This window comes from Meriones unguiculatus, chromosome 2, assembly GCF_030254825.1.
Source record: "Meriones unguiculatus strain TT.TT164.6M chromosome 2, Bangor_MerUng_6.1, whole genome shotgun sequence".
NCBI lineage: Eukaryota > Metazoa > Chordata > Mammalia > Rodentia > Muridae > Meriones > Meriones unguiculatus.
In genome coordinates, this window is record NC_083350.1 from 74,169,812 (window position 1) to 74,174,624 (window position 4,813).

The 4,813-nt window shown below is 48.8% G+C and overlaps 1 long non-coding RNA gene across 1 annotated transcript; it reads left to right on the top strand.

The window, feature by feature from the left end:
* The first annotated feature begins 373 nt into the window (after positions 1-373).
* On the top strand, positions 374-2,479 carry LOC132652148 (uncharacterized). Its single transcript, XR_009589631.1, has 2 exons — positions 374-437; positions 1,375-2,479. It is a non-coding gene; the product is annotated as an uncharacterized LOC132652148 (long non-coding RNA).
* The last annotated feature ends 2,334 nt before the right edge of the window (positions 2,480-4,813 follow it).

Consider the following 4,813-nt stretch of genomic DNA (forward strand, 5'->3'; position numbering starts at 1 on the left):
TTGGGTGTCCTGTGAGGCCCCAAGAAAAGGACTGTGTATTTTATAGTCCTGAAGATGGCACCCTCATGGCCATGTGCTTCCTGAACATGCTGGCTCCTGTTTAAAGGGACTTAGCTGAGGAGGGAGAGCCATTCTGAATGAGGATGGCACCACCCACGGGCTGGGATCCAAGACTGATTAAAAAGGGAACAGGAGAAAGGCAGCCGCATGCCAGCACTCTCCCTTGCCATGCCCAGCCGTGAGCAAGCAGCTGCCTCAGATTTTCCTCTGTTGGGTGACCAGCCACCAATCAGGCCCTGCCATGATGGACTTTAGTCCCTCAAACAGTGAACCAATGCCAGATGTAAACCTCTTCTCCCATAAGCTGCTTCTTCGCACAGCAATGGGGTGGAGGAAGAGAAGGGAGAGAGAAGACAAAGGGAGGAGGAGAAAGAAAGGTATGATGGATGAATGGATGGAGGGGAAAGGGAGGAAGGAAAGGAAGGAGGAAGGGAGGGAGGGAGGCATCGTCTAAAAGTTACTAAGGAATCCAGTTCCCCTTGGTGGCTTGTGGGTGAGAAGACTTCAGAGCTGCTTGGTCGGAGAAAGGCTCCTGCCCTTTTCCTATTCTCCTTCCCCCAAACAAAGTGAACGACCCATCCTTTCATGACCAAGAGCAAAAGTGAGGATAAACAGCCTGTGGTAAAGCAGAATGCTCTGAAGGGCTGTGGCCTTGATGGTGTCACGGGGAAGTTTAAGCAAGTCAAAAGGCCACCTGTCAAGAGGGGCAGGCAAGACTGGCAGGATGACCTTAGTTTGATGGCTGGAACTCACATGATAGAGGACCAGACCCACTGATCTCTACATTTGCACTCTAACACTCCCCCCACCCCCACTGCCCCTTGTCCTCATCACACAAAATAAACATGTCAAACATCAAAGTTTTGATTTTTTTTTAAAAGATACTGACTAAAGTAAGGCATCTTTTAAAATGTCTCAGTGAAGAAAAACAAACTTTCATTTCTCTAATGCTACATCTAGCTTGGGTTTCGTCACTCACAGCTGAACACATCTTTAGCTGGTACTGGTAGTTCAAACTGACATTTGAAATGCAAGGGTTAGCCCTGAAAGTGGCTAGGTAGGAGCACAAGCTAGAACGGAGCAGTGAGGGCAACTGTCCAGGAGTCGGGTGGTGACGAGACGGGAGGCAGGGAGCCTGAAGGGTGGGGTGCAGTGCTACAGGGCGACACTGGAGTGGGGAGGGCACTGTCCTGGGGTCGTGGTGTGCGGATAAGAGAAACGTCACAATAATCTTAAGCCAAAGAGTGACACATGGGTGCAAGAACAGACTCATCTCCTCTGCTGTCTATTAACTCCAAATCACTCATGTTGAAGGTCACAGGGCTGAGCAATACACCATTAGCCTCCCACTTGGACAACCCTCGGTCGCATACATTGCGATCACTGTTGCCTAGGTTACATCTCAGCAACCTGAAGCCAATTCTGCCCAAACCCTGACTCTACTGACGCCTACAGAAATCAGCTGGATGACTAAAATCTCTTTCTACTGTCTGTCTGCTCTGTGGCCTGAGGGTGTTGACGTCTTCTGGCAAGCACGCTAGCCTGGTACTTGGTGGGCTAACCCTGAGCCACACTCACTCAGCAACTGCTGGGTTCCAGCTGGCATTGTCATACTGCACGGAGTTCTGGCCTCACCACCGAACTCTTAACACCTGAGCTGACAAAAAGCACAGGAAGGAGAAAGAAGAAACACAGACTCACTCCAGTGGGCCGTCTCAAGAAAGCATTGCTCAGGAGTGGAAGGACCTGGGAAAGAAAGAAACCCATTGTATACGCTTAGAATACCACTCCTAACCCAGAGCAGGCTGAAGTCAGCACTCACAAACACTGGGATAGAGGTCTCCTTGTACCAGATTAAGATTAACCTGTCCCTGCTCAGAGTGACAGTGTCCTGGTTAGTTTGTAAAAACTTTTTCAACAAGATACACGCTATTCGGGAGGCTAAGGCAGGAGTAACGTACGTTCAAAGCCTGCTTGGGCTACATGGCCAGTTTGAGGACCATCTGGGCAGGTCAGTGAGAGCCTGTCTCAAAATAAAAGGGGAAGAAAGGGGCTGGAGACCTAACTCTGGCAGAGCCTGACCTAGCAAGTGGGAGTTCACTCTCTAGTGTTACACGGCAGAACAAGCACCACCCAAGGGTGTCAAAGCTGCATCAAAGTGCAATAGCATCGAAAGCATCAGTCCACAGCAACACTGAGACTGACTGGCTGAAAACCCCTTCTACATCTACTGCTGTGATCCCTGGGTGACGTCAACCTTTTCCCCAAGAAAGTATCAAGTCTTCCCTTTCACTTCTGATTAAAATAAATGACAAAGACATATTCATTATAATAAGTGTCTTGAACAATTTGTCTCTTAATAAAGAATCTTCTTGACAGACATGATCTGTCTGAGCAAAAAGAAAAAAAGAAAAGAAAAGAAAGAAAAACTCTACAGTTGGCCATGAGATGAATGACTTAAGACCCAGGAGCCTGGTGGGGAGGCCTACACGGTGGCCCTTGGGAAAGATGGATGGCCTGATATGGGGCAATTAGTGGAGATGCCTGTGCAAGACAGATGAGGTGCACGGAAGAGGCAGGGCTGAAAGGGCTGGCTGGAAGGATCAGGGATGAGTCACAGGAGCACGACCTACATGGCACCTTACAGGGACAATACTCTGTCCCAAAATTGGGGCTTTGGGGAGCAGAAGTATGCTGAGTGAACAATACTTTGGTTGCTCGTATTCTGCTGAAGATGTCTAGTTGGGAGAGACACAGGGAGATGGATAAGCCCAAGTCTGGGATTCATCAGGTAAGAAAATATATGTGGCGGCAGGGATGGCACAGCCTGGGCACCACCTCATTCCAGCAAGGGGTGATGTGACAGTAAGAGGAGCAACACCTTCCAAGTTATCTGACCAGCTGCTTCCGGCTGCTTGACTGCTCCAGAGGCCAAAGCTGCTTCCGGCTGCATGAATGCTCCCGAGGCCAAAGCTGCTTCCAGCTGCTTGACTGCTCCAGAGGCCAAAGCTGCTTCCAGCTACATGAGTGCTCCCCAAAGGTCGAAGATGCTTCTGGTTGCATGAGTCCTCCCCTAAGGTCAAAGATGCTTCTAGCTGCATGAGTCCTCTCCAAAGACCAAAATTGCAGCGCCGGGCAGAGCTACCTTTAGAATGTGGTGTATTATGGGAGCTCCTTAAGTCAGTGGGGGCATGCCCCTGCAGTAGACTGTGCAACTCAGTTTCTATATTTCTATTCTGACTGGAGGTATGAACAGGTCCTCTGATATTTGCCCCTCAGCACTGCCATTTACAGCCGCAGAATGAGCCCCAAACCCAGTCTTAGATTTGAACCTCCAGGACTATGTACCAAGGAAAACCTCTCCTTACTTTGTAAGTAGCCTGTGACAGGTATTTCGTTACAGTGATGAGGGGTGAACAGTATGCCTCCTATACTTCGTCCTTTTGGAAGCCTTGAGTAAGTACAGTTAGGTGTGCCCTCTGGTAGAATACCTCACTCTGTAGGCCCCACAGACACCCCCTCAGTTACTTACACACACAGAGTATTAGCAGTGACACCTGAGTCCAACATGGACAGCTAAGCCTCATTGACTGTGTAACTCAGATCATTGAGAGCTGGCGATACACCCAGGTGAGCAAGCTTCCTTTGAAAAGTGTGTCTGACAGAAAATGAGGGGCTTGGGTGGTACTGGAGGGCTAGGAATTCGGAGAGCAGCTTGCTGTCTTTCTGTTGGCACTCAGACGTCACTTCAGATGTCGCTTTGAGCTGTAGGATCTCCGCTGAAGCAGGAAGCTCAGTCAAAAGCTAGCCACAGCTCACTAACAAGGTGTCAGGGCAAAACTCCTCCCAGAAACCCACAGACTGTGTAAGTCTGTGGATTACAGTGGGTAAACAGGCCGAATAAAGCTATTTTGGTAACTAATTCCTATTTCCAAATGAAGTCTTTGGTACACCTATCTGTTGTAAGCACGTTCATTTGGCCAGCTGTGCGTGTTGAGGCCGACTTTACTCCTGACTTACAAGACTCCATGCACTGGCAATGCCTAATTGTTGGAGATGCCACACACTTTGGTCAAGCTGGTACTGAACTAGAGGTTTCCTTCCTGCTGGCTTTTATAGCATGTCACTGGCCAGGGGTGGGCTAAGAGGGAGGGGCTCATAAACATGAACAGTCTTAGATGTGGAGCATGCAAGTGAGAACTGCCAGTGTCTTACTCAGGGCTACTGTTACCATGAAGACGGTCCAGCCTGGTTTTTAAATTTTTACTTATTACTTTGAATTACACATGTGTGGGTAGGTATGTGCATGGGTACAGGTGTCTGCCTAGGCCGGAAGTGTTAAGATGCCCCCAAAGCTGGAGTTATAGGTGGACAAAAGCCACCCCATGTGGGTGATGGGAATTAAAGTCAGGTCTTCTGGAAGAACACTGTATGTTCTTAACCACTGAGCCATCTCTTCAGCCTCTAGTCCTTTTTTATTACTATTAATGTCTGTGCCAGAATGAGCTTCAGTGTATGTATTAAAACATAGGGTTTGGGCTGAGGAGATGGGTCAGTTGTAAAGTGAAGGGTAAACACAGGGACCTGAACTTGACCCCTAGAATTTATGTTTAAAAACAATTAAAAGCTTGTAATCACACGCTTGTAATCCCAGGTCCGGGGAAGGGAGGAGAGACAGATCCCTGGGGCTTGCTGGATAGCCTAGCCCCATCAGTGAGCTTCAGCTGAGTCAAAGTCCCTGCCACAAGCACAC